The sequence below is a fragment of the Gouania willdenowi genome, chromosome 10, assembly GCF_900634775.1.
Source record: "Gouania willdenowi chromosome 10, fGouWil2.1, whole genome shotgun sequence".
Lineage (NCBI taxonomy): Eukaryota > Metazoa > Chordata > Actinopteri > Blenniiformes > Gobiesocidae > Gouania > Gouania willdenowi.
The window spans coordinates 1,124,417-1,145,789 of NC_041053.1; the positions used below are offsets into that span (position 1 = coordinate 1,124,417).

At 36.7% G+C, this 21,373-nt stretch overlaps 1 long non-coding RNA gene across 1 annotated transcript; it reads right to left on the reverse strand.

The window, feature by feature from the left end:
• Positions 1–1,574: 1,574 nt before the first annotated feature.
• Positions 1,575–20,077, reverse strand: LOC114470858 (uncharacterized). Its single transcript, XR_003674919.1, has 3 exons — positions 20,008–20,077; positions 4,002–4,103; positions 1,575–1,633 (listed from the first exon to the last, which is right to left on the reverse strand). It is a non-coding gene; the product is annotated as an uncharacterized LOC114470858 (long non-coding RNA).
• Between the last annotated feature and the right edge of the window lie 1,296 nt (positions 20,078–21,373).

Genomic DNA, 21,373 nt, shown 5'->3' on the forward strand with positions numbered 1-21,373 from the left:
GAGCGCGAGCACTGAGGGCTATACGCTCACATATTAGTCCGCCTTGGAATAATATGTAGAAATGACATCAGTTTGTGTATGCTAGATATGTGTGAAACAAATCAAACAATATTGTAGTTATTATAAATTATTTCAGTTGTAGATATCACAACTGCTCTAAAAACAAATCATTTTTAGTAAACTCCACAATATTAGCAGAGCTCACAGTTTCCCCACGATGACATCACATGATGGGAGTCATTTTAAACTCAAATTGTTGCAGAAACTCAATTTTTGAAAGTTACGCAATTTTTCAAAAATTATTCCACAACATTTTGGAAAATTAAATCAAAGTCTCTCATAAACTAAGGCTGGTTTTCCTATAATCTGCAGCCCTTTGGAACACAAACTGGTCTATATTTGAACCATCAACTAAAACTAGTTTAACAGCCCTGATATAGAATCTGTCATTACTGTATAATAATAATAATAATAATGTGAATCATTCTTCATATACATCATGTATGAATACAGAAGCTATAGAATGTAAATCCTGTATAGAAAGTGAACAAAGGGAAACTTCTTCCTGCTTCCTTTCCAACTGATCATTGTATTGATCTTTTCTTTCAGACCACACCTTCAAAGATCAACAACTTCCTGAACTGTTGGTGTCCATTTTCCAGGTTTATGTTGGAATCCTGTGCAGCCTGATCTCTGGGTTCTTCAGTCCAACACTGGAACCAGAAGGTGTCGTCACCATCCGTGTGTCGCTGGGATCTGAAGATGATTCCTGCTCCATGTCTCCATCCACACAGAGATGTGAGTGGAGAACAGATGAAGTGCTGAAGGTCTTCCCACACTCCTCACATCTGAAAACATTCTTCTCATGAACTCGTTGGTGGTGATTAAGGTTAGATTTCCACTTGTAAGATTTTCCACATGTGTCACATTTATGAGGTCTTTCTGATGAGTGGCTGATTTGATGACGTTTTAACTTTTGATATGTTGTAAAAACTTTGTCACACTGGTCACAGGGACACACTTCATGTCCAGTGTGAGATCTCAGGTGGATGATGAGGTAATGTTTCTGTTTATATATTTTCCCACAGTGGTCACAGTGATACAACTCTGCTCTGGAGTGAGTCTGCATGTGAGTCGTTAAATATGATCTTAATGTAAAAGTCTTTCCACACTGTTCACATCTGTGAGCTTTGGTTCCACGATGAATGAGGACATGTTGACTGAGGATTCCAGATTGACTAAAAGTCTTTCCACATTCATCACACGTGTGAGGTTTCTCTCCACTGTGAATAAGCTGATGGTGTTTCAGGTGTCGCTTTAAAGCAAAAGCTTTTCCACACTCGTCACATTCAAACTTCTTAACTCCTGTATGAATGATTTTGTGACGAATTAAGGCAGAACTCTGGTTAAAAGCCTTCCCACACTGGTCACAGCTGAATGGCTTTGATCCAGAATGGATTCTTTGATGTATAGTGAGGTGTGATTTCCTGGTCAAAGCCTTTCCACACTGGTCACATGTATGTTTAGCTTTAACTGTGGCTGAAGTTTTTCTCTTAGATTTGTTTCTTTGTTGTGGCTGAGCTTTGTTGTCCTGAGAACGTTGAGGTGTCACTTTGTTCTGGCTTCCAGAGTCCTGTAGAACAGTTAGAGATTAAACACAGAGAAGGAACCAAACAAACATTTGTTTCTAAATGTGTTCCTAGAAAGAACAGTGGCTGTTAAAGATGGATCAGACATAGCATTAGGCTTCAGTAGGAGATCAACTTCAATAGAACATCCACATGGACGTCAGGAACCAAAGTTTACCAGCAGAACATTGACCAAAGCATCACTGCCTCCACAGCTCAGTAGCAGGGATGGACATTAGCACTTGTCTCTGATCAAATGAAGGGATTTGAAGCTTATTTACATCTTATTAAATAATGTGGAGAAAATATGAGGAGAAGCTCAGATTGGTTTGTTGAAAAGGATCAAACAGACAAGTTGTGCTTTAAATGGTAACCTGTCTAACTGATGACCTTCTGATTGTGTTGCAAGTTGCTACTTGTAACTGTAGCTGTTCCTTTGATGTCCAAATAAACACCACAGTAGGAAGTCTTTTCACAATAAGAGTCAGACTAGTGTTCTGTATGAGATAAGCTCAGTTAAAGGCAGTAACAGAGGCTAATGCTGCTAAAAAGTCAGATCAATGATGTCACACAGTGAGAACATGTTGATCTGGGGCCTTATTTATAAACACTGCGTACGTATAAAATAAAGCATACGCCACATATAAGCAACGTTTGGGACTAATTTTTTTTTTTCTTGACCTGTTTTGTTCAGAGAGTTTAAGACGTGCAGTCCACATGAAACATGAAGTTAGATATATTGAAGAGGTAAAGTCACAGATTTGTTTGCTTTATTGTTGTAATCTGTGCTTTAAAATTTACATTTTATATTTATTTAAATAGATCTGAAATAGTTTATTATGAAACTGATTTATTGCTCGTGTTCATTGAAAAATACATGACAAGAGGCCCTTGAAAATATAATCGTATTAAATCGCAATAATAATCATTATCAGATTATTTTCCAAAATCGTTCAGCCCTAGTGTGCACCTCCACATCAGCTCTGACTCTGCCGTACACACAAAATCATGAGAAACGGGAAACTCCGCCCCCAACAGGTAAGGATGAAATTAAAGACAACTCTGTGAAATAGATATGTGTGAAATAATCCAACATTGCACATTTCACAACACATTTCATATATTAAGGATATATTTACAAAAATAAAGGAAGAAAAAATTATACTGACGTCCCAGAGAGTGAGTGACATACACGCCTACAAATACAGTTTTACATTAATAATATTAACATTAATCAAAATCACATTATCATTGCGCAACACTGCTGATCAATTGGCTGCGACACCTGTAGCTGTTATTAAAGGAATGCACTTAATGCGTAAAGACGCACATTGGCTTATCAGGCACTGCTGGAGGACAAGGTGCACGGGAAACTCTGGAGGGAGAGGATCTACAGAGACCAGCGAGACCTATAGGCAGGACCCCCCATGAAGACGAGGTGCTGTGGTGGGAGGGAGGACGAGGTACTGCGGTGCCCCCGGTCTCACTCACCCCAGCACCACCAACCAGTAAACACTGTGGGACTAGGCCTGGGCCGATAATCAATAAATCAATTAACCGGAAGGTAAATGAAAATGGACTCTCTAAGTTTGCCAGCCTCGGTATATTGCCTTATGCATGCGTATTTGGTGACGCGCCTGTCGGCTGCAAAGGCTAGCGTTAGCAACGAATATTAAACAGCAGATAACTCAGTCAGTTCTAATAATTTCTCAGTGAACCAGCAGCGTAATTACTCTAAAATAGTATTTCACCTCCAGACAAGATTTAGATTAGATTTAGGTAAATTAAACCGTTATAGTCTGGTAGATGTGGCAACTCTGGACCTACTACGTAGCTTTGGATTGCTACGCCGGCTACACACAGCGGCCTGTGGAGCAGCAGAGCCATATACCAGTGGTGTCTGCCAGCGGAGGAGACGTAAGCAGAAGCAAAGATGCTGAGCGGGGCTAGCAACCAAGCTAAGTCTAAGTATTTTAGAGCCTGACCTTTTATAGGCACCATATGGGCGGAGCCTAAACGTATTATAGGCACCGTATGGGCGGAGCCTGACCTTTTATAGCCACCGTATTATAGGCACCGTATGGGCAGAGCCTGACCTTTTATGGGCACCGTATGGGCGGAGCCTAAACGTATTATAGGCACCGTATGGGCAGAGCCTGACCTTTTATAGACACCTATGTGTGTAAAAGCTGACATTTCCTATCAGGGCTCATCATGTGACAGCTGACCTGTTGTTGTACTTCCTGTCTGTGTCATTGAGCAGTTGAAGGTCACATGTTCCACCAGAAGTCCAGCTGATGTTCATCTTTAAAGGTGTCCTTCACTGGTTCAACACTGGTTTTGCTGAAAGACTTTAATTCACTAATTTCTCACCTTTTCTGAGGAGTCCATGTTTGCTGTCATGGCTGAGTGGTTCCACAATCCTCCTTCAGACACCTCCATTCACCTACAACATCAGCATGGAATCAGCTCCACCTGAAGGATGGAAGAGACAGAATGAACATGAAGGATCTAGAAATATTCATCCATCCTTTGCACTGTTATCACTTTGAAATGGACTAAAAGGATCAGTTTGTTCAGAGATCACATGATGTGGAGGAAAATGCTTTGATATTGTGGCTTAAGAATTTAAATTCCCATGAATTTGTAAATGAAGGTCTTTAGTGGAAACAGTTTGACTTTGAGTTAAATAAATATTAACATAAAACTAACACTATTCATCCATCCTAACATGTAAAACACAATATGTTTTATTATATTTTACGTGTTCACAGACAAAGCTGGTCCCATTAGACTAATCTTCTGATCGAGAGGTTTGGGGTTCGATCCCAGTACCTGAATATGTGTTGAAGTGTCCTTGGGCAAGACACTGAACCCTAAGTTGCTCCCAGTGGTCGACTAGTGCCTTGCATGTCAGTCCTGTCCCACTGGTGTGTGAATGTGAGAGTGACTGGGTGAATGAGCTGATATGTAAAGAGCTTTGAGACTGTTTCAGTGGTGATAAAGCTCTATATAAATCAAGTCCATTTACCATTTACCATTTAATGTAAATATTGTGATTATTACACCAGAATATGCCATTAGTAATGCTCTCAGTAATTAATGATTAAATCATCTGATCTACTTTAATTATAGGAAATAGTTATTTATCAACCATAACTTTATGTAACTCATTATCAGATATAAAATAAAATACAATCAGCAGCAATAAAAACACTATTGTAATTATTTTTGCTTTTTAAAAAAAATTTTTTTAGAAAATAGTTGCATTATGAATGGAAATAAATAAATTATATACAGTAACACTAATGCAGTGACCAATATGCACAAACATGTTCCATAAAATATCAGCCCATGACCTCGATGAGTCAGCAGATATTGTAGCTTTTTTTAATGTGTAAATACAGAGCTCCAGACTGAGACCAAATTGGTTGAATATGTGAGTATATTTCAGAGTCTCTCTCTCTGGTTCTGGGGCCTAATGTGGTCCTTTGACTCTTTTGCAATGGCTCCCTATAGCTTTAAAAAAACTATTGAAATAAATGTATTTTTTACAGAGGTTATTAATGATTAATGACAAATAAAATGAAGATATAACAATTTATTAAGCTAAAATAAATCAGGTTGTACAATGACTCAGCACATTCCTACTTTTTTTTATTTTTATTTATTCAGTTTATTTCCGACATGGTTACATTCACTTTTTTTTTTTTTTTTTTTTTTTTTTTTACATTTTTTGTACATGCCGAAAAAGGAGACGAGAGAAGCAGTTTGCTTATCCGGGTCCCGTCCCCTGTTTTACCATCGCAGATTTACATGGGTTTACATGTCTCTCTGGTCAAAACATTCTTGATTTCTTCTGAACGTCCATCTGTAGTCAGTGTTGTCCTCTCTATCTTTGTTTTTGTTGGCCTTGTTCCCTGCCAGACGTTGTTAGCATTCCTCCAGTTCAAGAATAGTTCCTCTTTCGAAGGTGTTTGGAAGGTTCTTCCCTTTTCATCCACAATGTCACCTTGTTTTGTCTCTACATCAAGGGTAATCGTCTTTTCCAACGACTTTATCTCGGCAGATAGGTTTTGTAGACCCTCGCCGTAAAATAATCACAGTCTGAGTTTTGTTTCCAGTGTTTATATAGATCTGGGTCCATATCCATGATTACCATCAGTAATGTTGTTGTTTAGGTGGATCCTTCGTATTTTCCCAAGTTGTCCATCGTTTTGATGAGAACTGGTTTTCCGTCCTCTTCTTCCTGGATGTAAATCCTGCAGTTTTTTGACCACGTCTTCATAATCTTTCCTTCTTTTTTTATTTGGCGTGCTTTCCATGCAATGCTTGCATTTTGTTTCGTCAGGTTTTCATTGATGTACACCTTCGTTCCCTTGAGTTTGTTTCCTTGCTTGATTATTTCTCCTCTGGTATCATTTCTCTTTGGCAGGAGATGGCAGGAGTTGATGTTGTCAGGGTTCAGGACAATGTCCTTCGACTTCAGGTAGTCAACGACCTGTTGTTCAATCGATTTTGTTTCTTCGTCACTCCTGGGTTTTATCTTTAGGCCTGTGATGATGACATCTTTCTTCAGCATTTCTTTCATTCTTTTCTTTCAGTACCTTTGTTTCGCTTTGTAGTCTTTCCAGTGAGTTTTCCAGCGTCTTTTCCAACGACTTTATCTCGGCAGATAGGTTTCGTAGACCCTCGCGTATCATCTCCTTGACCTCTTCCAAACCCGAATTGGGTTCTGAAGGGCCTCCCTGCGGTTTTTTCACCATTTTCCTTCAGTCTTGGGCCCAGTTTTTCAGGCTGTTCAGGCTGTTCAGCTGTAGCCAAGGTCGTGTTATCGGAGCAAACGAAAACACGTCTGCTCTCACCAAAGACCAGAGAATTATTGATTGATTATTACTTCACCTCCTACAACATCTACAGACCATCAACTTTCCTCCACCTGTGACTAACCTTAAGTTTTAAATCCCTGGTAAGAAACTAAACCAACAAAAACACTATTTCTGGAAGAAAATACAGATTTTAATTGTGTGGGAACAGATTCATTTAACCACCAATGTACAGGTTAAATATGTATGTTTTATGTGTGGTAAGAAATGAGTAATTAGCATGTGTTGATCACATGATCATGTATTATCACATTCATGTTACTTTTTGTAGCCTTTCATATACATTAACTATAAAAATCTACTTTATAAACATTGTGTTCATGTAAACTGAGATGTGTTAAAATTTGAAGATGAAAGTTATTGTTTTATTTCTTTATTTTAAACTGTTTTTAAGTTTCCATTTACATGATCAATATAAATCAAATTAAATCAAACATTATTCTATATATTTTAACTGTATATATGGTAATACACTGTATTGTCTTCATAGAGAAGGTATTTATGGCTCCAGGAGGACTTTAATCCAGGTGAGATGAGGTTAAATGGTTCCTTGTAGAGTAAAGGTTACAGACCCCTGACCAGGGGAAGAGGGTTAGGAGACCCCACTATCAGAGCTGGACCCTCTGAATTTAATTCATGGGGTGAAACAATGCCGATGTTAAGTTGGTTATGTTACTGTTAACTTAATTCAAGTACAGCATTTCTGAAAAACAAAAAAACAGAATACATGTAACCTGTTGTTATGATTTAATGTCATTTAAAAAAAAAATAATGTTACGTCTTCTTTTAAAATGATATAAAATAAATTACCTACTATTTCAGCCACTGATTGTTGCAGAAAAACTTAATATTGTCACTAAAACCTGAAAACATTTAGCAAATATATGAAGTAATTGTCAATCTTTACTTCATACAGTACGCCAGTTAAGTCAACTATTCATCAGCATGTGTGGCTATGCTGTGCCCCCCACCCCCGTTAAGAAAAAAGGTCAGTGTAGAGCCCTGACATGCAATACAAACTAAAGCCCACAATTGAGGAGTTAACCAAAAAAAATCTCATTAAAATTAAAACTGCAAACGGAACACAAAACAATGAAAAAAACGTTAACTATTAAATATATCGCTTTCGTCTAAATCTCTTTTAGTGAGTGATCTTATAACTGACCATCAATTAGGTCCGAGGTCCCCAGTCCTGGTCCTCAAGGGCCACAATCCAGCATGTTTTAGATGTTTCCAACACACCTGATTAAAATGACCAGGTTCGTTATCAGGCTTCTGCAGAGCTTGATGATGAGTTCATCATTTGAATCAGGTGTGTTGGAAGAGGGAAACATCTAAAACATGCTGGATAGTGGCCCATGAGGACCAGGATTGGCCACCCCTGAATTAGGTGTATTATGCCTCAGAGAGACTTAGCTCAAAAATACACATTCACAGTCAGCTAGCTACTAAGCAATGAAAAATGTAATATTTTTTCTATTTAAAGAGTGCACGGCGTATTAGCCAGAACATTGTTTTGTTTTGTTGTTTTCCTAAAAAAGATGTTTTGTTTTCTTTTGTTTTTTATCCTCAGTGTATTGTATGGTGTTACTTTATTCCTGACTATGGGGGACAAAAGTAACAAAGTGCAACATCTAGTCAATGTCAAATTCCAGATTACACAGAAGATAATTTAAATTAGGTTTATTTAAACTAAGCTGATCAGAACTTAATTAATAACCCTGATCAGATTCAGTAAATCATTGATCCCTGAGAGGAAATCAGGTGACATTAATGCTGTTCTCATACATCTTTATATGACATATAAATAATTAAAAAAGAGAAATCAAAATATCAAAAGATCTATATAAACACTGGAAATAAAACTCAGACTGTGATTATTTTACGGAGACCGATTTAAATGTGAAACCAAGAGTAAAAAAGGTCTGTCATTTATTCATTTCAATTGCTAGGTGGTGGGGTGATTAAGGATTACATTAAATTTAAATTCAAAGTGTTTATTGTCATATGTGCAGTTAGAAACACGTTTTTTTTTTTTTTATATACAATGAAATTACTGCCTTGCTTATGAGCTGGGATATAATAATGTGTTTATACAAGTTAAATCTAACAGTGGAAAATACAACACTGCCAATAAAACTAATAACAGCAGTTAGAAACACGATATATTACATTAAAATACTGCCTTGCTTGTGAACTGGGATGTAGTGATGTGTTTATACAAGTTGGATCTGATCCCATCATCAGACAGTGGAGGATACAACACTGCCAATGGAACTAACAACAGCTGGATTACCCTTGATGTAGAGACAAAACAAGGTGACATTGTGGATGAAAAGGGAAAAACCTTCCAAACACCTTCGAAAGAGGAACTATTCTTGAACTGGAGGAATGCTAACAACGTCTGGCAGGGAACAAGGCCAACACGAACAAAGATAGAGAGGACAACACTGACTACAGATGGACGTTCAGAAGAAATCAAGAATGTTTTGACCAGAGAGACATGTAAACCCATGTAAATTTGCGATGGTAAAACAGGGGACGGGACCCGGATAAGCAAACTGCTTCTCTCGTCTCCTTTTTCGGCATGTACAAAAAAAGAAAAAAAAAAAAAAAAAAAAAAAAGTGAATGTAACCATGTCGGAAATAAACTGAATAAAAAAAATAAATAAATAAATAAAAAAAAAATAATCCATGACACTACAATTTATATCTACCTTTTAATTGTGTGCATTTTATTAGACATTTTTGTTTAATTATGAATTTTTTTCATTTATTATTATTTATTTTGTTTCATCACAAAAAAAACTGAATTTAAAAAATCAAAGTGGAAAAAACGGATTTTGAAAAAAATAAAAAGGATTTAATAGCGCCCTTTATACGCACTCGCACAGATGCGACCAGATAAAAACTTTCACTCGCACACACTGAAAATATACTTGCATATGCGAGCGTGCACAGAGACACACACAGACACGGAACAAGCTTTATCAGGGCATTACTAATGCACGATTTATTACTAAAAGTTTTTTTTTTTTTCGTCAACCAATGCGCATCGAACCGTGGAGAGAGATCTGTGCTGATCACGGATCAATGATGATCCATTGCACCACTACAGCTGATGTGTGTAAAGGCAAAGCAAGGCAAATTTATTTGTATAGCGCATTTCATACACAAGGCAACTCAATGTGCTTTACATGATAAAACATTCAATTGTTTAAAATCAATAAGAACATTTAAAATCAGTAAAATTTTGGCATGTACAAAAAAAAAGTCTGTGAATGCAACCATGTCGGAAATAAACTGAATAAATAAATAAAAAAATTAATAAAAATCATCAGTAAAATCAATTCAAATCATCAACAAACACATGACATCATCAACATGACCATAAATCTCTCTCAATCATACACAGTAGAGAAAAAAGTTCCTTTAACTTTGATTTAAAAATGTTCACATGTGATGCTGACTTCAGCTCTGCTGCAGTTTGTTCCACTTCTTTGCAGCATAACAACTAAAAGCAGCATCACCATGGTTACTGTGAGCTCTGGGCTCCACTATCTGACCTGTGTCCATAGATCTCAGAGACCTGCTGGGTTCATACCTGACTAACATCTCACTGATGTATTCTGGACCAAACCCATTCACACATTTATAACTAGCAGCAGAACTTTACAGTCTCCTCTGAGGCTGACTGGGAGCCAGTGTAATGTGTTCTGACCTCTTTGTTCTGGTTCAGACCTGAGCTGCAGCGTTCTGAACCAGCTGTAGATGTTTGATGAAGACCATTACAATAGTCCAGTCTGCTGGAGATAAAAGCATGGACCAGTTTCTCCTGATCTTTCTGAGTCATTAAACCTTTCACTCTGGAGATGTTCTTTAGGTGGTAGAAGATGTTTTTGTGATAGATTTGATCTGATGCTGAATGTCAGATCTGAGTCAATCAGAACACCAAGGTTTTTGACTTGGTCTTTATCTTCTAAAGATCCAGACTCAGATACTTGCTGACAGCAGTCCTCTTTTCATTGTTACCAAAGACAATCACCTCCATCTTGTCATGGTTTAGTCGAATGTGCTGCATTATTTTTTCATTTAGTCCAACCCATGTTTACAATCTGTGCAACAAAATTGTATGATCTACAGAACTTTTTACACTTTGTTCCTCTGAATGATGTTTATCACTGTAGATAAACCATTAGAAAGTGATTTATTTCATCATACCTCCACTTTAATGCACTTCAGTTTTTTTTGGAATGCATATTTTGTTTTATTTGAAGGGATAATATAAATAAAAAAACTTTGTTGTGTTGTTTTTGAAAAGCAAAGGCTACTGGAATATTTAAAAAATGTCAGAATATTCAATAAACATTTACTTTGTAAAAAACACACCTAAAAAATTATTCTAGGGTATTCATGCACTATTAAAAAAATAGTGAAAATCTTAACAACCGCATTAAATATTTGGTATTATGCCAAGCGTTTATATTATATTTGGCTTCGGCCACAAATTTTCATTTTGGTGCATTCCTGGTTTTTATGTTGAAGAAATAAATGTTGTAAAAATACAAACCGTATTAAGTAAATAAATTGGTAAATATTGAGATTTTATTATTTACCATTTATTACCATAAAAACACACATTGTAGAGTCTAAAACATTGTAGGTTAATGATAACTATAGCTTCAAATACTGTCAATTATTACATACACTAGTGGTGAAATAACTGATGCATCCTTTAGTCCATTTGTTTTTCTTTAATCATTATGGTCTGGAATGATGTCATCATAGGGCTGGCAAAAAAATCATTTTAATCAAATGTGTAAATAAAAACAATTTTTATTTTGCAAATTTGAGTTAAAAATTATATATATATATATATCATAAATCTACAATGTTTCTGACTCTACAATCCCTGGTATCGATGGTCTAGTCCACAACAACAAACAACTTTATCCACAGATCTTCTGTAGCTCTGATGAGATGTTGACAGGAAGGTGGAGAGCGGTGCACCTAATGAGCGCTCCCCGGAACATTTCACCATAAAAATGCCTCACGGTGAAGGCGTTTCATGTTGATTCTGTTTATTTCTGTTTTCATTGGTCGAATCCGTGATTCTGTACGTGATTCTGTTAAAGCTGATTTTATACACATACCATCACAAATACCACGTGACAACAAAGCCTTGCAACCCCTGCTGCCAACCCAATTTGTACACAGCACTATGTAGTCACTGACCAGTAATGCCCCACTGCCACTTCCTGAATGTAGAGCCAACTATGAAGGTAGATATGTTGTAAAATGTGAGAGCTTGTAGAATGTGATGTGAGCTTGTGTATAAAAAACCCACACAAGTGAAATAAATTTAATAGAAGTGGGAGAAAAAATCGTTTCTTAGATGCATCGAGATTCGGAGGTGGACGATTCTGAATCGATTCTTTAATTTCCAGTAATCAAAAATCTATATTTTAGAGGCCGTTTAAAAGTCTGAAGAAAAAGGCCAAGGATCTGTGGCGTGAAGCGCGTTTCCAGAGGAATACTTTAAAGAGAGCACCACAACAAGGAAGCATGGATGTGAAGGAGTTAAGACCAGCCCCGTGCAGCTTAAAATCTGATTTTTCTTCAATGTCCACGGTGGAAATGAACTGGACAAGAGCAACGCTGCATGTAAGCTCTGTTACACTAAAATGAAGTACTTTGGGAACACAACACACATGAGAAGCCCTATAGCACGCTTTCACCCGGAGGAGGAGTCAAAGTCAGCTGCTGCTGTGGCTCACCAGAGAACAATCGAACAAGTCACAACAAAGCTTCCACCCTCTTCAGAAAAGGTAAAGTGGATTAACAAGTCCATTGCAACATTTATTGCTAAGGATTTACGTCCTTACTCGGTCGTGGAAAACCAGGGCTTTCGTTCGTTCGCATACTTTGGAGCCTCGATATACCATCTCTTCTCTACGGTACGTTACTGATACGACCATCCCGAAGCTTTACAACCAACCAAAACAGAAGTCATAGCATCGCTGCAGAAAGTGGGTAGGACATGTGATGCGTGGACATCTTATAACCACGCACTTTATCTCTAACGACTGGAAGCTAATGTCATACGTTATTTTTAGTTATGTTACAAGGAAGGCTGCTACTACCTTTGCTTCAAAAACTTGTACATTTTCAGTTCATACTTCTTCCATTAGTGTAATAAAGGTTAATGAATGGTAATGTATCTCTTTTTTTCTAACTACAAATGATATATATTTTTATACAGTGCGTGGACACAGTGAATACAACAGATATTTTGTGAATAAAACATGCATCAAAATACATTAATAATCGATTTAGAATCGAATCAAAGCCCCTTGAATCGTAAGCGAATCGTGAGGTGTCTAAAGATTCCCACCCCTAAAATTTAATGTCACAAATTATGGAAAAAATTTAGAGACTGATATTTACACATAAAAATACAGCTGCAAACTTGTAATCCAACATTTATTCACATTTTTTTAATTACTTGCATAAATGATGGTTTACAACCACAACTCTCCAGTTATAACTTCTCCAATCTACTGATACACAAACACAAACTACTTTTCTCGTGTGAATCTGAGCTGCTTGAGTTTTGCAACACATTCTGCGAGACGTCTGTTGCAAAACTGATTCAGGCTCGTAGAAATGGCCACTCCCCTTCCCGCTCCCCCAGGTGTGTGATTGACCAATCAGAAGAGAGGATTTGGAGACAGAGGGCTGTGTCTTTTTAGCACAGCAGCCAGTGATATAACTGAAACAGTCATTTTTCTTCACTGTAAAGGAAGGATGCTGAGTTTACCTCCACAGATTGTTTAAAAACGGTTGTTAAGAGTCATTTATGAACAAAAATAGTCATGGAGAGTGATTCTTCAAGTTTATATTTAGGTTAACGCTATGTGGAGTAGGAATGTTTTATTGTTTATGATTTATCATCAAAAATATTCTCACCGGTAAGAATATGTCATCCCACGATATAAATGATAAATTCCCATGTCAGAAATAAGCGAGGGCCACAGACCATTTGTCCCTCAATTTAGGAAAGAATGACCATAAACTCTTGTTCCACAGAACAAAACTGCTCCTGTTTGTTGTCAACTTATTATTCTCTGGAGCAGAACTCTGTTTACAGGAGCTACGCAGCAAAGCCTCCACGGCCGCGGTGTGCACCACGCCTCCCGCCCCCAGCTCTCCCACACACAGACGCGTGATCGTCACGGCTACCTGAAACTGCCGTGCTGTGATACATCATGAACCACTACTTGGTTAAAACCAGATAAACATCAACAAAGTGAACCAATCCTAGTTCCTCCATCAGATCCACCCTAAGTTCTACAAACACAGGGACAGAGATGAACCTGTAGCAACGATTATGAACTGGAAACTCAACTAAAGCTAACTATGCTAAGCTAACCTACCGACACATAGACTGGGCTAAAAGCTAATGCTAACCACTCCATATACTGTAAGTAGGGCCCTATAAAATCTGTTTTATTTTTTTCAAAAATTCCTTTTTATTATTTTCAAAAATTCCTTTTTATTTTTTTCAAAATCCGTTTTATCCACTTTCATTTTCAGTTTTTTTAGAAATATTTTTCATTTTTTAAAGAAAATATTAGTTTTTAACTCCTGTGAGGAAAAAAACTCACAATTAAACAAAAACATATGTCAAAAATAAAATACACACAATTAAAAGGCAGATATAAGTTATAGTGTCATGTATTATTCTGACTTCTTTTTAATTATTTATATTTCATATAAAGATGTATGAGAACAGCATTAATGTCACCTGATTTACTCTCAGGGATCAATGGTTTACTGAATCTGATCAGGTTTATTGATTAAGTTCTGATCAGCTTAACGTTGACATAAATGTTATCATAATATTAATGTCACTATTAATTCGTCCCAATTTGTGAAACGCAATATTTTTTAATGATATTTTGCGTGTTCACAGACAAAGCTGGTCCCATTAGACTAATGTAACTATTGAGATTATTACACATAAATATACTGAATGATTACATCATCAGCTTGATCTGGTTTAATTATAGGAAATCAGAGTTATTTATCAATCATAACTTTATGTAACTCATATAATAAATGAAACAAGATTCAGCAGCAGTGAAAACACTGATGGAGTTATTTGTGCTTTTCATGTGTTTTTTTTAGAAAATCATTTTATTTTAAGTGAGGAAATAAATGAATTACATACAATAACACTAATAGAGTGATCCACATGCACTGATATATTCCATAAAATATCATCTCATGAGCTCGATGAGTCAGCAGATATTGTATTTGTGTTTGTAAGGAACCTGTTTACACTTTAAGTTGGGAATTGTTTTATTTATTGATAGTTTTTTTATTTATCTTGATGTTTATCGTCATCATGATTAATACCAGAAATGATTGTGATAATTTTTTTAGTCCATAACGCCCATCCCTATTTGAAAGGCTACAAAAAGTAACTTGAATTTGATAACACGTGATCATGTGATCAACACATGCTAAATACTCATTTCTTGCCACACAAAGCATTTCAATAGTAATTTTTAAAGCTATAGGGAGCCATTGCATAAGAGTCAAAGGGCCACATAAGGCTCCAGAACCACAGGTTGCAGACCTCTGCTCTGGGAGAACCACAGCTGAACATCTGTCCTGGTATCATAGTCCATCAGTTCTGGACCCTCCATGCTGGTTCTGATGAGCGTGTACGCTCTATCGTTGAGCGCGCTCAGTGAACGACTCATTATGTCTGGCTCTGTTCATAGCGGACCACGTGCTCTCCAAAGGAGCACATTGGTGTTTATACTCTACACATTCACCGTTGCATTAGGGATGTAAATATGTGGGTGTCTCACGATTCCATTCAAAAATTGATACGATGCATAGTGTGTTAAGACACATGACATCAAAACAATACAGTTTGTATAAGATCATTTTAAATAAACTGATTCCAATGATGTAATCACATACAGTATATATACATATACGATATGATATGATATAAAAGTACCTAAAATTTGCAAAATATTAAGTACAATATTAAAAAAAAATATTTTATTGCCATTTCTGAATTTAAAGTTAAAAATTCTGTTGTGATTCTCCAAATGCACTCAATCGCTTAATACATTTGACATAATTGTAGGTGCGTTTCCTAATTAATACAACATGTACTAGCGCAGATATAGCCAACTGGCAGCTCGGGGGCCAAATGCGGCCCCCGGTCTAATGTAATGCGGCCCCTAAAGTAGGTGTACAAAATGACACAAAACAAGAGCAAGATAACATAAAAAAATTGTAGAGAAAAACAGAAAATACTCCAAAAACTAGGGATGCACCAAAATGAATATTTGAGGCCGAAGCCGAATAAAATAAAAAATGCTTGGCCGAATACCGAATGCGGTTAAGTGCATAAATAGCCTAGAATACATTTTTAGACTTTTTTTTTTTTTTTTTAAAGTAAATGTTTATTGAATAATCTGATTTTTTTTTTTTTTTTTTTAAATATTCCAGTAGCCATTGCTTTTCATAAAAAGCACAACAAAGTTTTTCATTTATATTAGGCCTTCAAATAAAACAAAACATGCATTCCAAAAAAAGCTAAAGTGCATTAAAGGGGAGGTATGATGAAAAAAATCACTTTATAATGGTTTAGCTACAGTGATAAACATCACTTTAGCCTCATTCAGAGGCCGACGGAGAGCGGTAAGTGGAGAGGAGAGAGTCTGGCTGTGGTTGTGTATGGAATGGAGGAGCTGCTGCTCTGGATCTGCAGCAACGAGCACACACTAATCAGACTCAAAATTAGTGATTGACCGATTCATCGGCCGGCCAATTTAATCAGCCGATTTTTGCATGTTTTACATATAATGGCATTGGCCGATGCGCGCTGCCGCGTTCGGCAATCTACTGTATTAACAGAGCGGCTGCTCGTGTTGCTGGAGCAGAGGCTGCAGAGAGCAGAGCCCCTCCCCCCACTAGCAGAGCGTGAAGCAAGCTCTTCAATCCCAGGCAGGGTTTAAACTTTCAAAGCATCTTTTAACTGTTTAATTTAGCATTGTTCTGTAAGTCCACGTGTTGTGTTGCAGCTGTAGTTAACGAGCAGCTGGCTGGAGGTTTGGTGTGTGTGTGTTTCTTTCTCTCTCTGCTTCTCCCTCAGTGCTGAGAAGTTTTTAACTTTTAGAAGCAGTTTACTACTTGTTTGAATATGTATTCTTGTTAATGTAATTTAGAACAGGAACTAGAACAGTTTGTTGCTTAATGCACATCTGACATCACGTTACTTTCCTCTGTTAATTTATGTTCTGAGGTTGTGTTGGAATGGACTATTATTCATGGTTTCTTTTTGTGTTTAATACTATAATTATATATATTTATACTCAATAATCCTGTTAATGAAATATATCTTCAGTAGGGATGTAACGATTCACTCAACTCCCGATACGATTCGATTCACGATACTGGGTTCACAATACGATTCTCTCACGATTTATTTTACAAAGTGGGACTGTAGACAAATGATGACTGAAAAATATTCTTTTATAGAAAATACTGTACTATTTTCCTTTTATTTTTCATTGTCAAAAGAATCCCTTGATAAACTATTCAAAACAATGCAATTTAACTAAAAATAAATCTTGAATGAAATAAATAAAGGAATAATACAAATGAAGAAGAAGCCTATTAATTTAAATTCTGGTTCAATAATAAACAATGCAAAACTGCATAATAGTTCTTTTTCTTTTTAAAAGTGCAACTTAAAATGTATTTTGTGCCTTAATAATTAGACTTTAAAAAAAAACAGTCATTGCCCAGTATTTACGTCAGATATTTGTTTGGACCAGCAGAGGGCGCTGGTAACGTAGTGGTCGTTGGCATGCAGATATTATATGCAGTGAAGAAGAAATGCTATGCTAGCAGACAGAGCTAATAGAAAAACGTGACTTTTACAGATATTCACGTAGTATTACAGATATTCTTTCTGTGCTAAAGGGGTAAGGAATCATTTATGAACATAAAGTAGTAGCAGATTCCACCCTCCACCTCAGCATTTGGACAAGAGAAGGATAAATATATATATATATACAGTGACGTGCCGTCAGGGTAGGCAAGGTAGGCAGTGCCTACCCAAAGGTGAATTGATATTTTGATAATTTAATTATAATTTTTTTCTTTTATAAATTATTTATTTTTCTATTTCCAATAGCCTACAGTACCTATAAGTTTGAAAGTTTCATAGCCCAAATTACTAACAGCGCTGTTTCCTGGAACAGCTGCAGTCTTTTTTTTTTTTTTCGCTCCGCTGTAAGGCAGAGGGAGGCCACGCCCCCTCCCAAAGGCACGTCGCTCTTCTGCCTCCTTTCTCATTGCGTGATTTTACGTGTTTGCGCATGAGAAGTCAGGTCCCCAATGTGACGTCCATTTACGCGTAAAGGCAGCGTAGAGAGCTGCCTTTACACGTAACTGTGCTATGCTAAATGCTATACGTAAGTTCACAGCACATTAGTGAATAGATGCCATGTGACTGCTGCTGCTACGTTCTCTAGCTAGTGGGCGGGACAACACTACAGTCAGGATGACAGCGCTAGAGATGATAGAGAAACTTTGTTTTGAGGAAAAACAACAGCTTTTGAAAGATGGAGACCAACACCTGAGATACCAGAGCTTCAGCAAAGGTAAAGTCAGAACATGTTTCATACTTTTCACAGTGAATGGAACAAAAGGAAGGATTGACTTTGTGGATGTTCCTCACTGAGGATGTTCTAAGTTGTCATTTTCTCCATGTTTCTGTGTTTCCAACACAAACAACAGATGTGCTGTCGTGTCATGAGATATATGTTGTTGGAGAGTATGGAGGCTATATTAAATAATTGTTTATGTTTCTTTTATGGTGTTTATGATGTTGATTTTGTTAGATGGCTAAACACTTGTTCATGTGGATCTTATTGGGTTTTTTCTTTCTTATTATGAACTTTATATTTTGATAAGCGCATTGAGATGACTTTGTTGGAAATTGCTTTATACAAATAAAATTGATTTGAATTGAATTAACACTTGACAGCAGAAACATATGAAATTGTCATTGGTGGTCTTGATTTGCAACGTGCCTACCCAACCCTAGTGGTCACGGCATATATATATATATCCCTCTGCTGTTTAAAAAAAGTACTGTGATTCAATTTTCAGAAAATCAATATCAACCGTGATACCTATGAATCGATTTTTAACTGCCTTACGATTAATCGTTACATCCCTAATCTTCAGTCAGACCAACTTTTGTCAAAGCTATTTTCAGGATAAGGACAAACAGTTCTTTCATAATATTTCATTAAATGTCTCACTCTATTTTTACTTGTTCTTGTTCTACATCACCTGTTTTTATTATTTGTTAAATATGTTTTACTTGGTGCCGTTCTACCTCATCTTTATTAAATTCAATAAATGTTCCTTTTTTTTAAAATGAGAGTTGTAGAATTTGTTGTCATGATTGTGTAATTTTTATGATGTAAATTGAGGGAGCCGTATCTGTCATCAGCTAAGGCTGATGGAAAAAAAAAATCAATATCAGCCCTAAAAAAAACCCTTATCGGTTGATCCCACTCTACTATTTGGCCTTGTTTTTAACTCACTAAACCAAAGGCCAAATGTTGCTTTTTTTTGCAATATTCGGCCGAATATTCGGTGCATCTATACAACAGTTTTCATTATGCCCCTTAAAATATGTTTTTATACTTAGTTATAACAGTGTGGCATCATTAACATGTTAATGTTAAAATAATATTAATAACATGCCAGTGACACTTTTTCCCATCTGGTTACAGTTTAAATCCATATTATTATTATTATTAATAAAGTATTACACCGTAGTAATTTAATAGATACTTTTTTATCACATTTCAAAGTCTATTATTTGTTAAATGTTACAGAATGGTGTTTATACTGTTTATTTAATGCCTTAGAAATAAAATGGTCAAATCATATTTCAGTAGTTTTTATGGAGTTAATAAACATGTAATGATTGTGTGAGATATGAATATAATATCACATCATATCAATCACAGGCTTGTGAATCGAATAAAAATTGTATCGTGACAGACTTTGTGATATCAGCAAACATCGTATCGTCATCCAAACATATCGACATCGTATCGTGATGTAGCTGGTGATGTACAGCCCTACTAGCTAGCGGGCTAAAGGCTAACCACGTGGCGGTAGTTTCTAGCTCATATTTAATAGTGAATAATGTGATGATCTGCTCCAGCTGCGTATGATAAACTACAGGAACTTTAGCAATGACTGTATCTTCATCATCACAGAGTCTAAACAATAACAGGATGAACACCGACAGGACGCTAACGTTAGCATGAGAGAAAAGTGCACTGAAAGCTCCACATCAGCCTCAATGCGCTCTAAAACCGGTGTGAAACCATCAGAGGCTTTCAGTAAAACCATGAAAGGAGTGTTTTTACCTTCAGTCCTGACGGAAGGTGAACTTTGACCGTTAAACCAGGCTCAGACTCAGAATGAAGCTCCGTGTTCTTCTTCTTCTCCAGTTACAGAGAAAGAAAAGAAAGAGGGCGGTGCCTTCTCGTCTAGAGGGAGGAGCTTAGACAAATCCACACGAGAGTATACGTGAAACGTCACTCTGACGTCATTATCTTACTACACAATAAGCGGATTCGGCATCTCGCTGCGCGCAAAGCATGCTGGTCCGGGTCAAAGGTCAGGACTACCCAGCTCCCGCCTAGCTCGTATCATAAAACGTAAACATGGCCGAGTCTGACAAAGATATTGAATATTTTGAGCGTTGTAAAGTGGATGTTTTAAAAGAATATTGTAAGAGACGTGGACACGTTGTTACTGGGAAGAGGAAGAAAGAACTGGTGGCCCTCGCTTGGGCATTGTCATTTCAAAAAGCACCTATAGTTTTGACAAAACAGCAGGAACGAGCTGTCAACCTTGATTATAAATCTCTGCCCGAGATCGATGTTGACAGTTGATCCTGGGGGGATCGGGCATATTGTGGCGAGAAAGAAAAGGACGCCAACAAACCCCCGAAACCTGCTGGGTGAGAGACACCTCTCTAACATGTACACCACAATATAATATTTATATACTAGTTTACTAGTTAGCTTTAATGTAGTACAGTATATGTCAAACTTACTGATTTAATCCATTCGGCACGACGTTCTGGATCTTTTCTTTCAGTAGGAAATGGGATGAGTACGTATGGCGGGTCGCATATACATCGTGAGGTTCCTTTATTGCACTCGTGAACGGGGCAAAACTCTTTCATCCACGTATTAAGCCCACGTGTACCGTTGGAACAGCCACGCACTGAACAATGGGACCCTGGCATATTGCCTTAAAAAGACCTTAAGCAAAGTAAATGCCTAAAAGTCCGTATAAGTAGCCGGTTGTTCCGCTAGACAGGGGCTTTGTTGACACGCTGGGCAGTCGTGAACTCTGACCCGGATATATTGACCCGGGAATCGCGCATGCGTACTGATAATGCTGATTTGGCTTATACCCGTTGATGTTTTTTAATGCTTTATTGAGAAACAAGTATTTTAACATTCATATACAAACATCACCCCAGTGTAGATCTTTAAAAAATGATAATAAAGAAAATCAGGCATTAATAATTAAAATCTAATCTACATATCTAAGCAGCTAAAATAATAATAATAATAATAATAATAATAATAATAATAATAATAATAAACTGGTTTTATAGCACTTCTGTTTTATAATGTTTTCACTGAATTCAATACATTTTTAAGATCAATTTTAAAAGCTTTAAAATTGGAAGATTTTTCTAAAAATCTACATTTA